Below are 25,108 nucleotides of genomic sequence, written 5' to 3'. Positions count from 1 at the left end.
GTCAGTGTTAATTAGATTAGCTGATCATTTCTGAATATATTCAAGAGGAGCTTTGCTTAAGAATCAATATGTTATACAATATCATGTGTCTCAGATTATGTGGACGGTCCACATAATACGCTCATATACTTACGATTATATATTCCAATTGAGATTACGTGTGTTACAAAAAAAAAAACGTTAATACTACTATCCAAATACATTCTATAGACCAAAAGAAAATATTTAGGTTGTGATCTTTCTTAACAAGCTGCTTTTAAGACAATTATTATGTGAACGGTCAACAGTATTATCATACTAATATTAAGGGTTAAGGATTAGGGTTATTCTTTCGGGTTTCCTATAATAATCCTAACCCATGTAACGAGGATTGTTGATGCTTGCTTACACTTTTTTCTTTCCAATGTTCCCAAATAAAGTTTTGTTAAGACTATATTAGCCTAAAGGTAAACCGTATGACATGCAAAAATATATGTTTATTTGATAAAGTTATCTGTTTTTAATATAAATCTTTATATGCTCAATGATACATGATTTCAACAGATCTATGAGTTCAGTAATTAAAGGATATAAACAGACCCATATTTGACGGGTTGATTCCTTCCTGAATCTGTCGATTATTTGGTGCGGGGTCTTTCCTATGAACGGTTATTTTGAATTAATAGAGTTCATCAATTTTCAACCCTAATTTTGGTTTATAATCAATAAACAATACAATGAAATGTGTATAAGATTGTGTGGACGGTCCACATAATCCGCTCGTACACTTACGATTATATATTCCAATTGAGATTACGTGTGTTACAGAAAAAAAAATGTTAATACTTCTATATGAATATATTAAATACATTCAATACACATGATTTAAACAGATCTACGAGTTCGGTAAATACAGGATATAAAACAGACCCATATTTGACGGGTTGATTCCTTCCTGAATCTATTGATATTTGGAGCGGGGTCTTTCCTAAGAACATAGTTATTTTGAATTAATAGAGTTCATCAATTTTCAACCCTAATTTTGGTTTATAATCAATAAACAATACAATGAAATGTGTATAAGATTGTGTGGACGGTCCACATAATCCGCTCGTACACTTACGATTATATATTCCAATTGAGATTACGTGTGTTACAGAAAAAAAAAATGTTAATACTTCTATATGAATATATTAAATACATACAATACACATGATTTAAACAGATCTACGAGTTCTGTAAATACAGGATATAAAACGGACCCATATTTGACGGGTTGATTCCTTACTGAATCTGTCGATATTTGGCGCGGGGTCTTTCCTAAGAACATAGTTATTTTGAATTAATAGAGTTCATCAATTTTCAACCCTAATTTTGGTTTATAATCAATAAACAATACAATGAAATGTGTATAAGATTGTGTGGACGGTCCACATAATCCGCTCGTACACTTACGATTATATATTCCAATTGAGATTACGTGTGTTACAGGAAAAAAAAATGTTAATACTTCTATATGAATATATTAAATACATTCAATACACATGATTTAAACAGATCTACGAGTTCGGTAAATACAGGATATAAAACAGACCCATATTTGACGGGTTGATTCCTTACTGAATCTGTCGATATTTGGCGCGGGGTCCTTCCTTAGAACACAGTTATTTTGAATTAATATAGTTGATAAATTTAAATCCCTAATTTTTGTTTATAGTCAATAAAAAATAATGAAATGTGTATAAGATTATGTGGACGGTCCACATAATCCGCTCGTACACTTACGATTATATATTCCAATTGAGATTACGTGTGTTACAGAAAAAAAGACGTTTATACTTCTATTATGAATATATTAAATACATTCAATACACATGATTTAAACAGATCACGAGTTCTGTAAATACAGGATATAAAACAGACCCATATTTGACGGGTTGATTCCTTACTGAATCTGTCGAGATTTGAGGGTGTGTAGCCCTTATTCAGAAGACCGTTATTGTGAATTAATGTACTTGATTAATTTTTAATATTTTCAATTATACGGTTTTGGTTTAGAATCAATAAACAATACAACATCATACGTATAATATAATGTGGACGATCCACATAAACCGATTATACAATTACGATTATATATTTCAATTGAGATGACGTGGGTTATTAAACAAAAACGTCAATACTACTGTTGCATTCCGGGGGCCCATTAGCATAGCAGAGAATACTGTCAAAAGTTCCTTTATGGAAATGTCGTGGTTAGCTTGTGTATCAATTAATCGTAGTAAAAAGAGACCGGGCCATATTACAATTACAAGAAAATAAAAAATCTATGCGTACAAGAATTTAGTATATGTGAATGCAAGTTTACAATGTAGATTAATTTTCAAAACCTGTGCAAATGGTGACACTCTGGTACATATACTAAGCAATAAAACAATACAACATGTGACGTAAAATCTCTTTAACTATTTCATGAACAACAACAACAACATTATCCCCCTCAACATATGCAGATATGTCGTAGACATTAAACTCACTGGTAATACCGATTTACTTAACCCATAACTCTCTTAATTAGACTATAAAACACATCAATAAGCATTTAACCCTCCTAAATTACATACCACTTGACTATAAATATTCATGACATGGCTGGCTATGTAGTTCAATGCACAGCTTACTACGGATGAGTATAAAAACCATTCACGTTACACTACTATCCTAATACACACTATTGTCTTAACAGCTTCGTTTTAAACAATTAATATTTGAATGGTTATGAGTATTATCTTACAGGATAAGGGTAATAGTAAGTTTTATTTTCACTGTTCTTTTTATGTCGGGGGTAAGGGTGCGGGGGGGGGGGGGGCACCAATGCCAATCATAACCCGTGCACCGGTGGTCATTGAGGTCAGTTTACAGGAGTGGTTCATTTCCAATGTTCCCAATTAAAGTTGAGATCAAGTTTCATTACAATGTAGGTAAGCCGACTTTCATTTAATATGATATGGCTATCTATTTTTAATTCCAATTTTTCTATGCTCAATGACACATGATATAGACAGACCTACAACTTCAGAAAATAAAGGATATAAACAGACCCTTGTTTGACGGAGTGATGATTAACTGAAATATTTCGAGATTTGAGGGTTTGGCCCTTGTTCAGAAGGCTGTCAGTGTTAATTAGATTAGCTGATCATTTCTGAATATATTCAAGAGGAGCTTTGCTTAAGAATCAATATGTTATACAATATCATGTGTCTCAGATTATGTGGACGGTCCACATAATACGCTCATATACTTACGATTATATATTCCAATTGAGATTACGTGTGTTACTAAAAAAAAAAACGTTAATACTACTATCCAAATACATTCTATAGACCAAAAGAAAATATTTAGGTTGTGATCTTTCTTAACAAGCTGCTTTTAAGACAATTATTATGTGAACGGTCAACAGTATTATCATACTAATATTAAGGGTTAAGGATAAGGGTTATTCTTTCGGGTTTCCTATAATAATCCTAACCCATGTAACGAGGATTGTTGATGCTTGCTTTCATTTTTTCTCCCCAATGTTCCTAAATAAAGTTTTGTTAAGAATATATTAACCTAAAGGTAAACCGTATGACATGCCAAAAAATATATATTTGATAAAGTTATCTGTTTTTAAAATTAATCTTTCTATGCTCAATGATACATGATTTAAACAGATCTACGAATTAGTAATCAGTAATTAAAGGATATAAAACAGAACTATATTTGACGGGTTGATTCCTTCCTGAATCTGCCGATATTTGGTGCGGGGTCCTTCCTTAGAACACAGTTTTTTTGAATTAATAGAGTTCATCAATTTTCAACCCTAATTTTGGTTTATAATCAATAAATAATACAATGAAATGTGTATAAGATTATGTGGACGGTCCACAGAATCCGCTCATACACTTACGATTATATATTCCAATTGAAATTACTGTGTTACAACAACAAAAAAGACGTTAATACGATGTGATTACTTTCAATGCATTCAATACACAGATCTACAACTTCGGAAAATAAAGGATATAAACAGACGCTGACCCTTGTTTAACGGAGTGATGATTAAGTGAAACATTTATATATCTATATTGAATTTGAGTTTTTCTACGCTCAATGACACATGATATAGACAGATCTACAACTTCGGAAAATAAACGATATAAACAGACCCTTGTTTGACGGAGTGATGATTCCATGAAATCAGGGACGTAGCTAAGGCCTGATCATTAGGCGGGGGGGGGGGGGGGAGTGGCTGAAATTCCAACTGGATAGGTTTTGGAGCCATAAAATTCCGGCTGTTGTTTGTTCTCCTACCCCCCCCCCCCCCCCTGCTCTACTCGCCAACATTCACATATTGAATACCACTGGCCCTCACTTCACAAACTTACATAAACACTCTGGTTAAGCAAAGCAGGTAAGCAACTAAGTAAAGTTATCTGCTTGAAGGCTTTATAGACTACTGACTACAAAAGGTATGTTAATGTAACAAAGGGGAAAACTTTTTATTTTCAACAAATTATATTCGATGACAAAGTGAGTTACCAAAAATACAGAGCTTTTATTGGCACGCTTAATATTTTTTCTTTGGGGGGGGGGGGTGGGTGGGGGAAATTTATTACTCACATGAAATGTTTTAATTGTTCACTTCATTCCAACTGATCATTCGGAATGAAGTGAACAATTAAACATTTTGCAGAAAAATGTTGAGTTGACGAGTTACGATAAGTTGGCAATTAAACACATTGAACATTTTGCAGAAAATGTTTCAATTGCTCAGATGGAATGAAGTGAACGATCGGAAATTTTGCAGAAAATTGTCAAACTGACGAGATAATGATAAGTTATCAATTAAACATTTTTCAGAAAATTGTTCAATTGATCAGTTAAAGCAACTGAGCAATCCAACATTTTCTGATTTTTGATAACATTTTATCTTGTTACTGAAAAATGTCAAATTATGGGCCAAAGTTTTTGTTATGTTGATGGCACTTTTAAGCTTCCGTAGATTAGCATCAGCGTTTTTTGTATACATAGAGACAATGTATATCTTGAACTTACTTGAAGCTAGCGAAGTGGGAGTATTCAAAATCATACGAAGTTTTGTATGGTGGAGTATAAAGATCGCGTGATAGAATTTCTCAATGTGACAAGGAAAACGTGGTAAAATTGACTGATTGAAGGTCAATCTTGACCGAAAATTTTAGTTCACTCACAAATTACAAGAATATGTGAAAATTAGAGTGCGACAGTCGGAAAAATGAGAGTGCGACAGTCGGAAATTCAGACTGTCGCACTCAAATTTTCCAAGTATCGTCAGTTTGACCAAGATTTGGGGGGGGGGGGGAGGGTTATCTATTTTTAATTTGAATCTATTTATGCTCAATGATACATGAATTAAACAGATCTACCAGTTCGGTTAATAAAGGATATTAACAGTCCCATATTTGACCGGTTTAAGTCTTCCTGTAGAATATCGAGATTTTATGGGTGGGCGTCCCTCCCAGATTCTTCTTGTTGTGAATTATAGTAGTTGATAAATGTGTAATATTTTCAATTACGGGTTTGGTTATCTGGAAATGGTATTTATAGTAAGCAGTATACTTTTCTGTATCCTACATTATATTGCGATGGGTATTTTTCGACTTTTAACGTGCGATTCATCGCTATACGTGCATGATATAGCCTGGGCCATTAGTATACTTTCTTCGAATATCACTTGACGGCTTCATCAAAGAAATCGGCAGTGCAAAAAACGGACTGTTTAAATCTATCTCTGACTAATCTATGAAAAAGGAAATGGACAATGGGAATCGTAAGAGAGAACATCTGAAGCGGGGAGGGGGGGGGGGCGGGGGGTTGTAGGTGGTTGGAAAAGGTTTTGCCCAAATTTAAGCAGTAAATATACTGAAAAGGTATCAATCCCCTCCCCCAGAAAGTGTTACTTCATTCTTTATTTTCGATGCGAACAATGAAGATTGAGTGTGCCTGTTATATAACTATATGAAGGTACAAACATAAGCTTTTAGAAAAAACACCAAGTAAACATCGATTTTCATGTTGACAACATCATTTGAATTTCAAGACATCTTTTATATCTACTCGAAATTCGAAGTATTGTTGATTGTTTGTTTATTTATATAGGCCTTTATGTTTAGATGGGGCAAGAAAAAAAAGAAGGTTAAAGGTATGCTTTACTTAGAATGTCTGAAAACAATTTGGAGAGTCCAGACCTCCAGGAATTAGTACTTTTTTGAAATCTTTACGAAACTTCCCTAACGATAGCGTGCTTTAAGGGGCCAATGCAGCAGACCTGCCACGAACACGTTAATGCACATGCATATTTGGTTGGTTGCAAACTTTCAGGCACATTTTGAAGCAATAAATACTAAAAAAGGTGTAACGAAAAAATATACAAACAATGATCACTGTATTTATCATCAACATTTAGGAAAACATTGCATGCATTCCATTTCTGTCATTTTGCAAGCTTATTATTGATCAAAGACTGTCAAAAAATAAAAAAAATTGTACATCATAAATTTCAAGATTGAACATTTGCAGTACTATATATACTTATATGCGGCTGTGCAATGTCGTTTGTGTTGGTTGTTAGCGATACTGCTGTCATGGTGGTTGAATAACTATCCTCTTCGACATTGTCACGTGTTATGTTTGCTACCTTTTTAAATATAGGAATAAGTTATGTTGTAACTCTCTAACAGCGTAGAGCAGGAAGCAGAGAACAATGTGAAATTTACAGAACCTTTATAAAAGACATTTTACATGGAATTTTTTTTTCGTGTCGATAGCAGCGCCATTTTGACTTCCTCCCTCGCATGATAAATTTCTGACACCTTCAAATAGTTTTGGTTAGGCTTATTTAATAATTCAAGATCACGTGTATAAGATTTGTGGACGGTCCACACAATGCTCTCGTATACTCACGATAATATATTCGAAGCGAATTGCTTAGCAAAGATGTTAATATAAAAGGAGTTGTATAAAGGTTTACGACACATAAACCATGTTTGTGCCTTCAAATTCTTCTTGAGCAAAGCAAAAGAAAAACCAAGAAAAAGATCATACACAACAAATATTTCAGGTTGCTTTACGTTGGTTTATCTCTTCCAAATAGTTTACAAAGGTTAAATAGAATGAAAGAAGTACAGTGTTACACATGAACACAGGACATTGGTCTTGTTTTAATTAACATTGAATAAAAAAAGGACTACCATTTCAAAATATCAAAATCTAAACTGATATGAACATCAAAACATTTAATGGAAAAAAGCACTACATCTCAAAATATAAACTGATATGAACATTAAAACATTTAATAACAAAAGCACATCTCAAATATAAACTGATATTGAACATTAAAACATTTAATAAAATAAAGTACTACATCTCAAAATATAAACTGATATGAACAACAACAAAGAATGGGCAAGACTACACCAATGGTGTTGTCATCTACAGCAAAATATATAGTGAAAACCTGCACTCAATTTAATCCCCTGCCTGTCCCCAAAGCCCCTCCCTGCTCACCTCAATACCCAATATTTACTAGTCTTACTAACACAGTTATAGCAATCAAACTTTCAGCTTTGCATTCATTCAACTGTATGATGTTGACTAAGCTCTGCCCACTAGTTTAATAATATGCATAATCCTACTGACATATAATTTGTTCAAAAGTTCCTTTGCACCACATAATACATGCTGTAGGAAAAGGACCATATACATTAGGCAAAAATATAACTATGTCATGTGACGATCTTTCAATATGTTATCATCGGACATTAATCACTCATTAATATGAATGACATATATATGCAAAAATGACAGGGGATAAAGGTTATGGTCCAATTGAAATATTTGTACCACAATGAGAGACATATGTCTATATAAAAAATATCAATTTTAAATTTTGGCACAAAACAACTTCATTTGCACCATCTTCCATAGTTTACTAATACCTCAGTTTATTAGTAATGCTATAGATTGAGAAATAATAAGCAGTTTTCCCCAATCCCTTCACCTTTAATTCATTAATTTATTCAGTCCTGAGAGACCTGCAATAGGTTATCGATATGCCACCATCTGCATCTCTTCTCTTCCAACATGAAGAGTCTCTTCCAATATCATCTGTATCAGTTTGTACAATAATGGGTCAAATATCTTTTCCAACAGATACATTGTCCTGATTCCCAATAAATTAATTGGGGGATTTTTTTTGGTTAGGACGGGATGAGCTATGAGTTTATATTGGACGGGGTAGATCTAATATGTGTGAGGTGAACTTAGTTTCCATAGAGTAAATTTATCTTTGATGAAGAAAATTTCTTTTTGAAGAGTACAGTAAGTTTTGATGTGATTTAGTAAATTTATATTTGATGGAGTAAATTTATTTTTGATATCCACGTAATTGTTTTTATGAAGAAATTTTCTTTTCTATGGAGAAAATTTCTGTAATGTGTAATGTAATGTAATTTACTTTTTGTTCTTGTTTTTGTGGTAATGGCCGTCCATAGCCACTCTCATCCAGCTCAAATAAATGACTTTGTAACTGTTCCAAGTAGTTATTTTTGCCCATATATGGTGGCTAAGTCATATGGATGATTTTCAGCTACACATGCCTACAATGCCTCATGCTTCTTTAAACCAGTCAAACAGCTTCCATGGAGCAAAATAAATTTCCATCTTTTTGGGAATGGCTTCCACCAGGGAGCTGCTTCCATTATTGAGCTCCAAGCAACAGATGACCAGCTCAATGTATTCAGTTGGAAGGTCTTTATTGCTGTTCAGTTCATTGTGTCCTGTACATAGATGGAGGATCAAAAGAAACAAAAGCAATGTATTTACACAACAAGTTTGGTATAGTAGATATAGTTATTACCTAAATTAATGCTCCTGAAACAGCAATCAAGTTTTATGATGAATGAATTAGCAGTTCAGAACAGTTTTTATCAAAATAGAAATAAAAATTATCATTGGGAGAGAAGGCTATTGGTTTGAACCCCAATTGTCATTGCGTCTTCACATTTCAGTAAAGAAATAATCCAGATATGGAGCATATTGTTTGATATTAAGACATGTGCAGGTACTTAAAAGTTAGGAATTTAAGCCAAGTCAGTATTAAGTGATATACTCCTATCAAAAGCAGATCTTACCTTTTTGTCTGGTAAGACTATTTACTGGGACACTATAGTGGCCATAGTAGCTATAGTGGCCAGCATGTGTGTTATGCAGATCTTACTTTTTGTCTGGAAAGACTATTTACTGGGACACTATAGTGGCCATAGTGGCTATAGTGGCCAGCATGTGCTTGCAAAAAAGCAAAAAGCAAAAAGCAAAAAGAGGGACACTGTAATGGTTAACATTGAAAATTGGGGTGTCTACAAAGACCTAAGACCTGCAAAAAAGGTGACATCCCTATGTTCCGACGTCTCTATGTTCCGAAGTCTCTATGTTCAGAGGAATACGTTCCGATAATTTTTTTGGACTAATTTTTTTTACCAACATTTTTTCGTACCCAATTTTTCGGACCCAATTTTTTGGGGGGACTTAATTTTTTGGGACTCAATTTTTTTGGGGTACTCATGTTTTTTGGGACCAACATTTTTTCTGACGTGACTTGTTAGGACCCACCAATTTTGTTTTCACCAAAAAAAAGGGCCCAAAGTTTGTTATGACCCAAATAGTGCTTGTCCGAAAAAAAATTTGGTCATGAAAAATTTTAGAGTGAAAAAAAATGTTGGGTCATAAAAATATTTTGGTCCGAAAAAACTTGGTCCGAAAACATGTTGGTCAAGAATTTTGGTCAAAAAAAATTGTCGGAACATAGAGATGTTGCAACATAGAGACGTCAGAACATAGAGATGTAACCCCTACAAAGCTAAGACCCTATCATCTGCAAAATGAGGACCCTTTTACAAACTAAGACCCCACCTACTGCAATGGCTAGGACTATATTGCTACAAGTCCTCCTCATCTCAAAGTTCAACGAACGTGTCATAATGATCAGCCCAATGCAAGCTGTGTGAGAGTTTGACCAATACAGTTATTAAAGCAGCATTTTGCGTTGGGTCGCTTTTTTCCACCTTTTTAACATGTGCATCGATTTTTTTAGATGTATCAATCATAAAACAGCAAACTAAGATACCATCCAAGTGTCACCCTGCCAAGAGCGTTAATTAGCGAGTAATTAACGATTTATGTCGATAACGAGTAAAAGTGTCCTCGACAAAGTTTTCATATCTCCAAATCCACTAGTTTGAATTCCACCAATCAGTGAATAGTATGTTTATTCATGAGCGTTTTGCGTTTGGTCGCCGTTTTCTACTTTTTTGACATGTCCATCGAGTTTTTTACATACATCAAATCACAAAACATCAAATTAAGATATTAGCCAAGTTTTTCCCTGCCAAAAACGTTAATTGGCGAGTATTCCACATACAAAATTAATCGCATTCAGTTCCCAAACCCACTAGTTTGAATTCAACCAATCAGAGATGCAGGTTTAGTTATGAGCCGTTGCTAAAAATAGATTCAAGACTTTGCGTTGGTACAACCAGGGAGTTGTTATGCAACTCTCTGGTACAACTGCCATATAGACTGTACACAAATCAAGCGTGGTGTTATATTACGTATCTGTCAATGACGTTCGTAGTGTTTAAATATTCATATTATGGGCGAGGTTTATTGGGTTCCCAACGGAAAATATCTTGGAGAACAACAAAGTTGAAAGTTGCAATTTTTTCGACTTTCATGCCACCATTTGAAGTAAAATATAAATTGATAAGCTAGTTATGTATGTCGTTATGGCATAGTGGAGTCAGTGAGGTTGAGAAAAATCATAGAAAAGGACGCAAAATGCTGCTTTAACCCTGAAATTAATCTTTTCAAAGTGGTCTATGTATGGGGATGGCGAGACACTTTACCTCACAATAAATTAAGCTGTTTTGTCAATGGCTAGGCTAAAATTTAAATAAGATTTAAGATAAACAGGTCAGTACAATTTGGTATAGATTTCAGAAGTGATGACAATAATGACACAATGTCCTTGTGATGATACATAATGGGATCATAGGGTTCACTGAGGGGAAGCAATGGAAACTAATAACTCTCAGATAATTCTTACATGAAATGAAGGGAGACTTGATCACAAGCTTGTGTGGCAATAAATAACTAAGTGGTGTTAGAGGTTGGAATATTTAACAGTGAAATACTGATGGTGTAAATTGTAAAATATATCCCTGAAATGCAGGCTACGGAAGGTCTTTGTTATGGGAATTAAGTAACAAAGAGACAATATGCAACACATGCAAAGACTGGACCATACAACGAAAGGTAGTTTTCATGTCGATTGAACTGACAGACAGTTTTCCAATCTTGAAACTCAAAGTTTTTTCGTTCTTGATTGAACCATATTTGAAGTCAGATAGCAGTGCATAGTGTGTGAATGGGGAGGGGAGAGTGGGAGGAGGAGGGGCGTTTTCCTTGATTTAATGGTTATTAATTACATATCATGTATGTATTAAGTAAAGCTATTATCCTTCATTTGAGCTGGGCAATGATTACAAATGATTTATTACAAAAACTAATAAGGATTTTCAGTAATGAAAACCACGTTCACCACTGTGCTGCATGGTGGGCATGTGCACGTATAGAACCCACTTTGATTTGAGGAGAGGGGGGGAGGGGGTTTAAAGATTTGCCCGAAAATTTAACCAATAGAAAGAGCAAACTGGTGACGTTGCAAATTTGTATGCAATCGGACCTCTGCTGCATGATATAACCATTGACTTTCATGAAAATATAGAGAGATCAGTTACTCACCAACAGCAGCCTACTGTATATATAGTGTGCTGTTCTAGCTATTCTGCGGGATGCCCTTCTAACCCAACAAGTGGGATGGTTCTCCCACCACACCTGCCTGATCAGATTTGGTATGATAAAGCTTTCTGCTCTGCCAAAGCAAAACTGTTCATTACACTTTTCAAAGAATATCGATACAGGGGTGATGTTTTGTTTATTTTTAAAATGTCCTCCTTTGTGACATTACAAATATATTATGATGTGGTTAAATGCAACAAATTCTTAAAAATTAAACCCTATTAGAAAGATCTGCTGTATGAGCACCATGCCGTAGCTACAAGTTTCATACAATCTAGCTGCTGTCATTGTGAACTGTAGTCTGACTGAAAAGTAGCCTGCACTGCTGAAAGCTTTTCTTCTTGTTATGTGTTAACCAAATTCAGTAGCATGTGTCCTTGCTGTGAGCTTACACTCTAAACTGTAGATTGTGTATACATTTTGAAAAAGGATAGAATTTGTTCAGTATGACAGATACAAGCAGGTAATTTTCAGTGTTAGTTAGTTTAGTGTAGGCATGCTAACTTTAAGTGCAAAACAGCAGGTATTTCAATTTGACACAATTTCTTTTAGCATTTATTTTGTAACATGCCTAAGAATTGACTCTTGTGCAATTTGCTTGAACCAATTTAAAGTTTTCATAAAGTATGTACTTTGAATCCAACATATAGTGACCAATAAAGTAACTGATAGGGACCGCTCATATTTTCCCTCCAATTTATATGAATTATGCCTGACACACCTACAGAATGTACATACCACATTGAATACTGCACCAGTTCTTGGATACAAGAAGGAGGGGGGGGGGTGGTTGTATTTACTTGACTTTCACACTTTTTCCAAGTCAATATACAATACCAACAAAATTGCAATTGAGTCTAAGCTCTATGATCATATTTGGAATAGCGCTACTGTATATCAAGCATTGTATTTATTTATTATTATATAAGTTGAATGACTGGAGTCTGCAAGACAGGACACTGACAAAATATATCCTAGAGACTAGTGTGAAACAAATTTGACCAATGAACCTAACTGTTTCAAACAAAACTTATCCAAAATCAAAGTTGGTATAAATGAAAACCGCGAGATAATACTTCAATTCTAATTTTGTGCCTGTTCAACACTTTTGAGGTAAACAGTACTGCAAGACCATTCAAAACTTTTTCAGCAAAGGAGCAACCTTTCCTCTGCTATTAGTATTATATTTCCATGTGTACTGTGAATCTGTGACTGTGAAACAAGCCATAAGCCTCCAAAATGTTAGCAGCTTTCAGTTCATTGAACAATAAACAAGAGACAGACAGAACTGTGGGCACACTGTCCTTTTTGTTACACCTATGACCTTGATGAGGGCTCTTATCAGGGAGTTGTTAATGGAACAACTCACTGGTATTATCAAGCTGTGCAATGCATACCTGAGAGATATCAATGGCATCTCACTGCATGTATACTCCACTGTTGAATCAGGGAGTTGTTGTTCCATAACAACTCCCTGGTTGAATGTACATGCGCTACATTTGTACACAGGTATTGTATGTACAGTACAGCTACCTGCAGTGTAGGGATGAACTATATACTGTATAAACAGTTTCAAGTCTGGGCTACTCTTATATACACAAACAATAGGCTCAATAGCAATTGTTACCTTGTTGCTAGCATAGTGGTCAAGAACAGAACACAATGTACAGAAAAAATATAATTACTAGACAAAAAGTAATTTGAATGGGAATATTAAAAAAACCCAATGAAGTATGATTTACCTAAGTTTAATACATTTGTCTATTTGGTTCCTGGGAAACGCATTCCCAAAAGTGTGATAGAATTATTGGAACACGACATCTACATGCTACCAAATAGCCGTTACAGGCCATGAGACCGAAGGGCAGCAAGACTGAAGGTCTACATGATTATCACATACCAGGACTACAACATGAAATCGGTACCCAACACACTATACTATATACTGTACTGTATGTACTGTATGTACTGTACTGTATATACTCAGAATAGGCCTAATGTAAGGTCTGCTGTTTTTTTCTGTGAAAAATGAAGTGAAAATTTGAAAATTTGAATTCAAAGACTTGCTTTCAATACAAAACACATGTATATTTAAACTCAGACAAAGACATTAACTTGAGTTGTCACTTGAAATTATCACATACCATGACTTCAAAATGAAATCAGTACCCAACACACTATACTATATACTATATATACTGTATGTACTGTACTGTATATACTAAGAATAGGCCTAATGTAAGGTCTGCTGTTTTTTTCTGTGAAAAATGAAGTGAAAATTTGAAAATTTGAATTCAAAGACTTGCTTTCAATACAAAACACATGTATATTTAAACTCAGACAAAGACATTAACTTGAGTTGTCACTTGAAATTATCACATACCATGACTTCAAAATGAAATCAGTACCCAACACACTATACTATATACTATATATACTGTATGTACTGTACTGTATATACTAAGAATAGGCCTAATGTAAGGTCTGCTGTTTTTTTCTGTGAAAAATGAAGTGAAAATTTGAAAATTTGAATTCAAAGACTTGCTTTCAATACAAAACACATGTATATTTAAGCCCAGACATAGACATTAACTTGAGTTGTCACTTGAAATTATCACATACCCAGGACTACAACATGAAATCGGTACCCAACACACATACTGAACTGTAGGTAGTGTACTGTATATACTCACAATAAGCCTAATGTAAGGTCTGCTAGTTTTTTCTGTGAAATATGAATTATAAATTGGAAAATTTTAATTGAAAGACTTGCTTTCAATACATAACACATGTATATTTAAGCTCAGACAAAGACATTAACTTGAGTTGTCACTTGAAATTATCACATACCATGACTTCAAAATGAAATCAGTACCCAACAGACTATACTGTATATACTGTACTGTATGTACTGTACTGTATATACTAAGAATAGGCCTTATGTAGGGTGTGCTATTTTTTCGTGTGAAATATGAAATAAAAAGTTGGAAAATTTGAATTCAAAGACTTGCTTTCAATACAAAACACATGTATATTTGGGGTACACCCCTCAGTCCGACAAGTTTTCAGTCCGACAAGTTTTCAATCCGAAAATAAAACACACGTTTTCAGTCCGAAAAAGAAATACACGTTTTCAGTCCGAAAATGAAATACACGTTTTCAGTCCGAAAATAAAATACACGTTTTCAGTCCGAAAATGTTTTCAGTTGGGGAGTGAAAGCAGTTTTAATGCCATAATATCACAAATAAAATGTGAAATCCCGAACTGATAGTAAAGATATCGATTGAATCTTTCGTATTTACTCATAATTGACAAATAAGGAGTTAAGTTTTAAAAAATATATTGGAATTTTCGGTCCCCCTGGGACCTTCGTCAGCAATATTGGTAGTTGAATGAAAAGTACAAAATGAAACACAATGAAAGTATGACGCTAGGTTTAAAGTGTAAATTGCATTGATGGAATTAGAACCAAACAAACCATGACTATACAGAAAGCTGATTAAGGAGCGAAGAACGGATTATATATGTTTGTAGAACTGATAGTTGTTAAGGGGTCCCAAGTCTTTGTTGAGGCTGGTGATGTGAGACTTAATACAAAAGATTCAATCGATTTTTTTACTATCAGTTCGTTTATTGGTGATAGTATGGCATTAAAACTGCTTTCATTCCCTAACTGAAAACGTGTTTCTCATTTTCGGACTGAAAACGTGTATTTCATTTTCGGACTGAAAACGTGAATTTTATTTTCGGACTGAAAACGTGAATTTTATTTTCGGACTGAAAACGTGTCGGACTGAAAACTCGTTTTTTCCGGACTGAGAACGTGTATTTTATTTTCGGACTGAAAACTTGTCGGACTGAAAACTCGTTTTTTCGGACTGAAAACGTGTATTATATTTTCGGACTGAAAACGTGTCGGACTGACAACGTGTACCCGTATATTTAAGCCCAGACATAGACATTAACTTGAGTTGTCACTTCAAATTAACACATACCATGACTTCAAAATGAAATCAGTACCCAACACACTATACTATATACTGTATATACTGTACTGTATGTACTGTACTGTATATACTAAGAATAGGCCTAATGTAAGGTCTGCTAGTTTTTTCTGTGAAATATGAAGTGAAATATTGGAAAATTTGAATTCAAAGACTTGCTTTCAATACAAAACACATGTATATTTAAGCCCAGACATAGACATTAACTTGAGTTGTCACTTCAAATTAACACATACCATGACTTCAAAATGAAATCAGTACCCAACACACTATACTATATACTGTATATACTGTACTGTATGTACTGTATATACTAAGAATAGGCCTAATGTAAGGTCTGCTAGTTTTTTCTGTGAAATATGAAGTGAAAATTTGAAAATTTGAATTCAAAGACTTGCTTTCAATACAAAACACATGTATATTTAAGCTCAGACAAAGACATTAACTTGAGTTGTCACTTGAAATTAACACATACCATGACTTCAAAATGAAATCAGTACCCAACACACTATACTATATACTGTATATACTGTACTGTATGTACTGTAAGTGTATATACTAAGAATAGGCCTAATGTAAGGTCAGCTAGTTTTTTTCTGTGAAATATGAAGTGAAAATTGGAAAATTTTAATTCAAAGACTTGCTTTCAATACAAAACACATGTATATTTAAGCCCAGACAAAGACATTAACTTGAGTTGTCACTTGAAATTAACACATACCATGACTTCAAAATGAAATCAGTACCCAACACACTATACTATATACTGTATATACTGTACTGTATGTACTGTACTGTATATACTAAGAATAGGCCTAATGTAAGGTCTGCTATTTTTTTGTGTAAAATATGAAGTAAAATATTGGAAAATTTTAATTCAAAGACTTGCTTTCAATACAAAACACATGTATATTTAAGCCCAGACATAAACATTAACTTGAGTTGTCACTTGAAATTAACACATACCATGACTTCAAAATGAAATCAGTACCCAACACACTATACTATATACTGTATATACTGTACTGTATGTACTGTACTGTACTGTACTGTATATACTAAGAATAGGCCTTATGTAAGGTCTGCTAGTTTTTTTCTGTGAAATATGAAGTGAAAATTTGAAAATTTTAATTCAAAGACTTGCTTTCAATACAAAAGACATGTATATTTAAGCCCAGACATAGACATTAACTTGAGTTGTCACTTCAAATTAACACATACCATGACTTCAAAATGAAATCAGTACCCAACACACTATACTATATACTGTATATACTGTACTGTATGTACTGTACTGTATATACTATGAATAGGCCTTATGTAAGGTGTGCTATTTTTTCGTGTGAAATATGAAATAAAATATTGGAAAATTTTAATTCAAAGACTTGCTTTCAATACAAAACACATGTATATTTAAGCCCAGACATAAACATTAACTTGAGTTGTCACTTCAAATTAACACATACCATGACTTCAAAATGAAATCAGTACCCAACACACTATACTATATACTGTATATACTGTACTGTATGTACTGTACTGTATATACTAAGAATAGGCCTAATGTAAGGTCAGCTAGTCTTTTTTTGTGAAATATGAAGTGAAAATTGGAAAATTTGAATTCAAAGACTTGCTTTCAATACAAAACACATGTATATTTAAGCTCAGACAAAGACATTAACTTGAGTTGTCACTTGAAATTATCACATACCATGACTTCAAAATGAAATCAGTACCCAACACACTATACTATATACTGTATATACTGTACTGTATGTACTGTACTGTACTGTATATACTAAGAATAGGCCTTATGTAAGGTCTGCTAGTTTTTTTCTGTGAAATATGAAGTGAAAATTTGAAAATTTTAATTCAAAGACTTGCTTTCAATACAAAAGACATGTATATTTAAGCCCAGACATAGACATTAACTTGAGTTGTCACTTCAAATTAACACATACCATGACTTCAAAATGAAATCAGTACCCAACACACTATACTATATACTGTATATACTGTACTGTATGTACTGTACTGTATATACTAAGAATAGGCCTTATGTAAGGTGTGCTATTTTTTCGTGTGAAATATGAAATAAAATATTGGAAAATTTTAATTCAAAGACTTGCTTTCAATACAAAAGACATGTATATTTAAGCCCAGACAAAGACATTAACTTGAGTTGTCACTTGAAATTAACACATACCATGACTTCAAAATGAAATCAGTACCCAACACACTATACTATATACTGTATATACTGTACTGTATGTACTGTACTGTATATACTAAGAATAGGCCTAATGTAAGGTCTGCTAGTTTTTTCTGTGAAATATGAAGTGAAATATTGGAAAATTTTAATTCAAAGACTTGCTTTCAAAACAAAACACATGTATATTTAAGCTCAGACAAAGACATTAACTTGAGTTGTCACTTGAAATTATCACATACCATGACTTCAAAATGAAATCAGTACCCAACACACTATACTATATACTGTATATACTGTACTGTATGTACTGTACTGTACTGTATATACTAAGAATAGGCCTTATGTAAGGTCTGCTAGTTTTTTTCTGTGAAATATGAAGTGAAAATTTTAATTCAAAGACTTGCTTTCAATACAAAACACATAATGTAAGCCCAGACATAGACATTAACTTGAGTTGTCACTTCAAATTAACACATACCATGACTTCAAAATGAAATCAGTACCCAACACACTATACTATATACTGTATATACTGTACTGTATGTACTGTACTGTATATACTAAGAATAGGCCTTATGTAAGGTCTGCTATTTTTTTGTGTAAAATATGAAGTAAAATATTGGAAAATTTTAATTCAAAGACTTGCTTTCAATACAAAACACATGTATATTTAAGCCCAGACATAAACATTAACTTGAGTTGTCACTTCAAATTAACACATACCATGACTTCAAAATGAAATCAGTACCCAACACACTATACTATATACTGTATATACTGTACTGTATGTACTGTACTGTACTGTATATACTAAGAATAGGCCTTATGTAAGGTCTGCTAGTTTTTTCTGTGAAATATGAAGTGAAAATTTGAAAATTTTAATTCAAAGACTTGCTTTCAATACAAAAGACATGTATATTTAAGCCCAGACATAGACATTAACTTGAGTTGTCACTTCAAATTAACACATACCATGACTTCAAAATGAAATCAGTACCCAACACACTATACTATATACTGTATATACTGTACTGTATGTACTGTACTGTATATACTAAGAATAGGCCTTATGTAAGGTGTGCTATTTTTTCGTGTGAAATATGAAATAAAATATTGGAAAATTTTAATTCAAAGACTTGCTTTCAATACAAAAGACATGTATATTTAAGCCCAGACATAAACATTAACTTGAGTTGTCACTTCAAATTAACACATACCATGACTTCAAAATGAAATCAGTACCCAACACACTATACTATATACTGTATATACTGTACTGTATGTACTGTACTGTATATACTAAGAATAGGCCTAATGTAAGGTCAGCTAGTCTTTTTTTGTGAAATATGAAGTGAAAATTGGAAAATTTGAATTCAAAGACTTGCTTTCAATACAAAACACATGTATATTTAAGCTCAGACAAAGACATTAACTTGAGTTGTCACTTGAAATTATCACATACCATGACTTCAAAATGAAATCAGTACCCAACACACTATACTATATACTGTATATACTGTACTGTATGTACTGTACTGTACTGTATATACTAAGAATAGGCCTTATGTAAGGTCTGCTAGTTTTTTTCTGTGAAATATGAAGTGAAAATTTTAATTCAAAGACTTGCTTTCAATACAAAACACATGTATATTTAAGCCCAGACATAGACATTAACTTGAGTTGTCACTTCAAATTAACACATACCATGACTTCAAAATGAAATCAGTACCCAACACACTATACTATATACTGTATATACTGTACTGTATGTACTGTACTGTATATACTAAGAATAGGCCTTATGTAAGGTGTGCTATTTTTTCGTGTGAAATATGAAATAAAATATTGGAAAATTTTAATTCAAAGACTTGCTTTCAATACAAAACACATGTATATTTAAGCCCAGACATAGACATTAACTTGAGTTGTCACTTCAAATTAACACATACCATGACTTCAAAATGAAATCAGTACCCAACACACTATACTATATACTGTATATACTGTACTGTATGTACTGTACTGTATATACTAAGAATAGGCCTAATGTAAGGTCTGCTATTTTTTTGTGTAAAATATGAAGTAAAAATTGGGAAATTTGAATTCAAAGACTTGCTTTCAATACAAAACACATGTATATTCAAGCTCAGACATAGACATTAACTTGAGTTGTCACTTGAAATTATCACATACCCAGGACTACAACATGAAATCAGTACCCAACACACATACTGTACTGTATGTAGTGTACTGTATACTGTATGTACGGTTACATCTCTATGTTCTGACGTCTCTGTTCCGACATCTCTATGTTCCGACTTCTCTATGTTCCGACAATTTTTCGGGCTCAATTTTCATTGGTCCAAAATTATTTTAGACCAAATTTTTTTATGACCATATTTTTTTTGAACCAACTTTTTTCGGACCAAAATTTTTTTTGACCAAACTAATTTTGGTCCCAAAAAATTTGAGTACAAACAATTAAATTTCGGGTCACAAGCAATTTTCGGTCACAAGCACTTTTTGGGTCATAACAAACTTTGGGCCCTTTCTTTTTTGGAGCATCCAAAAAGATTGAGTCTCCCCCAAAAAATTGGGTCCGTAAAAATTTTGGTCAAAAAAAATTATAAAGTCCAAACAAATTGTCGGAACAAAGAGACGTCGGAACAAAGAGACGTCGGAACATAGAGACGTCGGAACATAGGGATGTCACCGTATGTACTGTACTGTACAACATGAAATCAGTACCCAACACACTATATTGTACTGTATATGTTCTGTATGAACTGTATGTACCTGTACTGTATATACTAAGAATAATGTCAGGTCTGCTAGTTTTTTGTGTGAAATATAAAGTAAAGGTTGGAAAATTTTAATTCAAAGACTTGCTTTCAATACAAAACACATATATGCAAGCTCAGACATAGACATTAACTTGAGTTGTCACTTGAAATTATCACATACCATGACTTCAAAATGAAATCAGTACCCAACACACTATACTATATACTCTGTACTGTATGTACTGTACTGTACTGTATATACTAAGAATAGGCCTTATGTAAGGTGTGCTATTTTTTCGTGTGAAATATGAAATAAAATATTGGAAAATTTTAATTCAAAGACTTGCTTTCAATACAAAACACATGTATATTTAAGCCCAGACATAGACATTAACTTGAGTTGTCACTTCAAATTAACACATACCATGACTTCAAAATGAAATCAGTACCCAACACACTATACTATATACTGTATATACTGTACTGTATGTACTGTACTGTATATACTAAGAATAGGCCTTATGTAAGGTGTGCTATTTTTTCGTGTGAAATATGAAATAAAATATTGGAAAATTTTAATTCAAAGACTTGCTTTCAATACAAAACACATGTATATTTAAGCCCAGACATAGACATTAACTTGAGTTGTCACTTCAAATTAACACATACCATGACTTCAAAATGAAATCAGTACCCAACACACTATACTATATACTGTATATACTGTACTGTATGTACTGTACTGTACTGTATATACTAAGAATAGGCCTTATGTAAGGTCTGCTAGTTTTTTTCTGTGAAATATGAAGTGAAAATTTGAAAATTTTAATTCAAAGACTTGCTTTCAATACAAAACACATGTATATTTAAGCTCAGACAAAGACATTAACTTGAGTTGTCACTTGAAATTATCACATACCATGACTTCAAAATGAAATCAGTACCCAACACACTATACTATATACTCTGTACTGTATGTACTGTACTGTACTGTATATACTAAGAATAGGCCTTATGTAAGGTGTGCTATTTTTTCGTGTGAAATATGAAGTGAAAATTTGAAAATTTTAATTCAAAGACTTGCTTTCAATACAAAAGACATGTATATTTAAGCCCAGACATAGACATTAACTTGAGTTGTCACTTCAAATTAACACATACCATGACTTCAAAATGAAATCAGTACCCAACACACTATACTATATACTGTATATACTGTACTGTATGTACTGTACTGTATATACTAAGAATAGGCCTTATGTAAGGTGTGCTATTTTTTCGTGTGAAATATGAAATAAAATATTGGAAAATTTGAATTCAAAGACTTGCTTTCAATACAAAACACATGTATATTTAAGCCCAGACATAAACATTAACTTGAGTTGTCACTTCAAATTAACACATACCATGACTTCAAAATGAAATCAGTACCCAACACACTATACTATATACTGTATATACTGTACTGTATGTACTGTACTGTATATACTAAGAATAGGCCTAATGTAAGGTCAGCTAGTCTTTTTTTGTGAAATATGAAGTGAAAATTTGAATTCAAAGACTTGCTTTCAATACAAAACACATGTATATTTAAGCCCAGACATAGACATTAACTTGAGTTGTCACTTCAAATTAACACATACCATGACTTCAAAATGAAATCAGTACCCAACACACTATACTATATACTGTATATACTGTACTGTATGTACTGTACTGTATATACTAAGAATAGGCCTTATGTAAGGTCTGCTAGTTTTTTTCTGTGAAATATGAAGTGAAAATTTGAATTCAAAGACTTGCTTTCAATACAAAAGACATGTATATTTAAGCCCAGACATAGACATTAACTTGAGTTGTCACTTCAAATTAACACATACCATGACTTCAAAATGAAATCAGTACCCAACACACTATACTATATACTGTATATACTGTACTGTATGTACTGTACTGTATATACTAAGAATAGGCCTTATGTAAGGTCTGCTATTTTTTTGTGTAAAATATGAAGTAAAAATTGGGAAATTTGAATTCAAAGACTTGCTTTCAATACAAAACACATGTATATTCAAGCTCAGACATAGACATTAACTTGAGTTGTCACTTGAAATTATCACATACCCAGGACTACAACATGAAATCGGTACCCAACACACATACTGTACTGTATGTAGTGTACTGTATACTGTACGTACGGTTACATCTCTATGTTCTGACGTCTCTGTTCCGACATCTCTATGTTCCGACTTCTCTATGTTCCGACAATTTTTCGGGCTTAATTTTCATCGGTCCAAAATTATTTTAGACCAAATTTTTTTATGACCATATTTTTTTTGAACCAACTTTTTTCGGACCAAATTTTTTTTTGACCAAACTAATTTTGGTCCCAAAAAATTTGAGTACAAACAATTAAATTTCGGGTCACAAGCAATTTTCGGTCACAAGCACTTTTTGGGTCATAACAAACTTTGGGCCCTTTCTTTTTTGGAGCATCCAAAAAGATTGAGTCTCCCCCAAAAAATTGGGTCCGTAAAAATTTTGGTCAAAAAAAATTATAAAGTCCAAACAAATTGTCGGAACAAAGAGACGTCGGAACAAAGAGACGTCGGAACAAAGAGACGTCGGAACATAGAGACGTCGGAACATAGGGATGTCACCGTATGTACTGTACTGTACAACATGAAATCAGTACCCAACACACTATATTGTACTGTATATGTTCTGTATGAACTGTATGTACCTGTACTGTATATACTAAGAATAATGTCAGGTCTGCTAGTTTTTTGTGTGAAATATAAAGTAAAGGTTGGAAAATTTTAATTCAAAGACTTGCTTTCAATACAAAACACATATATGCAAGCTCAGACATAGACATTAACTTGAGTTGTCACTTCAAACTATCATATACCAGGACTACAACATAAAATAGTACCCAACACACTGTACTGTTCACTAAGAATAATTTTAGGTGTGCTAGTTTTTTGTCTGAAATATGATTTCCAAGTTGCAAAATTTGAATTCAAAGACTTGCTTTCAATACAAAACACATATTCAAGCTCAGACATAGGCATTAACTTGAGTTGCCACTTCAAATTATCACACACCAGGACCACAACATGAAATCAGTTCCCGTATACCAAGAATAATGTAAGGTGTGCTTGGTTTTTGTCTAAAATATGAAGTCAAATTTGGAAATTTTTAATTCAAAGACTAGTTTTCAATATTAAACACATATTTGAGCTTAGACATAATTAGTTGATAACCCATATTGATTTTTGTGCTCATATAATGAATATTAATGAGGTCACAGGGTCAAATGTGAAAATAGTCAAAATTGTAATACCTAGACAATCATAAATCACAGTTTCATCAAATGTGAGTTTGTGATTGGTAGGTAGCCTACACACAGTGATGTGTGTAACAATGAAAAGTTGTGAATTCATGATGTGGGGCTTGCATTGTTTAGGTTACAAGTTTGTATGACCAATAACTTCACATGGCAATTATTGATCTTGCTTCATGATCATTATATACTCGGAGTGTTCCGTGTTAATCAAATCAACATGAAATGTTTTCATTCTGGTTAGCCCATATTGGTATGAGGTAAAGTCGTGGGTGCTTTTCAGTACCTTGACACCAGCCTTTCTCTTTTTGAACTTGCAACCTCAAAATAATGCTAGCAATGCATTTTTATATTCTTCTACAGCTCTTGTACCTATCCTGGTCTTCCAAAAGCCATCTCTTCTAAAATGAGTTAGACATATATCAATTTGCCTAGTATGAGCTTATGGACCATTGATACACTTGTTAAGATATGGATATTGAACACTGGATTATAGCCTAGATTAAACTAACACTGACACACACATAGACATCTTTTGACCGCTACCTCAGTCATGTACTACCAGTCACTTTTGAGTACCCCACCATGGGCGTCCCTTTGTGTGACTTAAGTTCAAACCCTCAGTCCCCAAAATATAGAATCACCTTCTTTATTATATTATAATATTTAATAATTGATTGATATTAATCTGCAATACAGAATGGATAGGTTATATTGTCCACAATATCCAAACCTGTGCACAATGAAGAAGGTACATTAAGAAATGTGGAGTTACTACGCCATATCTGACTGCACTAGAAAATCGATCATATTTAGGAAAATGTACAGGTTCTATATTCTACACAA

At 33.2% G+C, this 25,108-nt stretch overlaps 1 protein-coding gene across 22 annotated transcripts in view; it reads right to left on the bottom strand.

The window, feature by feature from the left end:
• Positions 1-7,114: 7,114 nt before the first annotated feature.
• LOC139981306 (uncharacterized) overlaps positions 7,115-25,108 on the bottom strand; it is a 37,948-nt gene continuing 19,954 nt past the window's right edge. For all 22 annotated transcript variants that reach the window (XM_071993626.1, XM_071993630.1, XM_071993585.1 and 19 more), the window contains one exon: positions 7,115-8,837. The gene's annotated coding sequence lies outside the window, so the exon portion shown is untranslated. The remainder of the gene's footprint in view (positions 8,838-25,108) is intronic.

This window comes from Apostichopus japonicus, chromosome 15 (assembly GCF_037975245.1).
Source record: "Apostichopus japonicus isolate 1M-3 chromosome 15, ASM3797524v1, whole genome shotgun sequence".
NCBI classification, from domain to species: domain Eukaryota; kingdom Metazoa; phylum Echinodermata; class Holothuroidea; order Aspidochirotida; family Stichopodidae; genus Apostichopus; species Apostichopus japonicus.
The sequence above is the reverse complement of the archived record's forward strand: the minus strand, read 5'-3'. Positions and strand labels throughout refer to the sequence as shown.